This window comes from Sinocyclocheilus grahami, unplaced genomic scaffold, assembly GCF_001515645.1.
Source record: "Sinocyclocheilus grahami isolate Dianchi unplaced genomic scaffold, SAMN03320097.WGS_v1.1 scaffold979.1, whole genome shotgun sequence".
Lineage (NCBI taxonomy): Eukaryota > Metazoa > Chordata > Actinopteri > Cypriniformes > Cyprinidae > Sinocyclocheilus > Sinocyclocheilus grahami.
In genome coordinates, this window is record NW_015506158.1 from 408,612 (window position 1) to 409,184 (window position 573).

Here is a 573-nt window from a genome sequence, read left to right on the forward strand (position 1 = left end):
TGATGAAAACGCTGTTATAATGTTCATATACTGGAGTGGCAGTGCAAAGTCTTACGGGTGTTTAGAAGTTTGCATGATTACAGAATCAAATAAAATGCCACTGATAACGTTCTAAGTAATAATTTATGTCCAATACAAATAATGAGTTTGATTCGAGTTCAAGTTAAACTCCATCAGTCTTAACCCGCTCATCACACACGTGTGTGAGATTTAGTTGCTGTGCCGTTGTGTGAGTGCTGAAGGAAGCAGTCAAACAAATGCTGACATTTTTCCTGTGTTTGTAAGTTGTAAATAAACACATTTTTTTCTAGATTTGACGTCGTGATTTTTTCCCCTTTTTTCTTTAGTTGGATTTAGTGGATCGTTTGAAAGCTTGTTGCCACCATGAATTGAGAGACTCCAAATTGACAACAAAAAAAATAAATGAGATCAAAACTCTCAGAAAAGAAAACAGGACTTTTAAATTTAATCCAAAACTTAAGTCCACAGTGTGAGATACAAATTGCAATATACACTCACTGGCCACTATATTAGGTACACCTTGCTAGTACCGGGTTGGACCCCTTTTTGCCT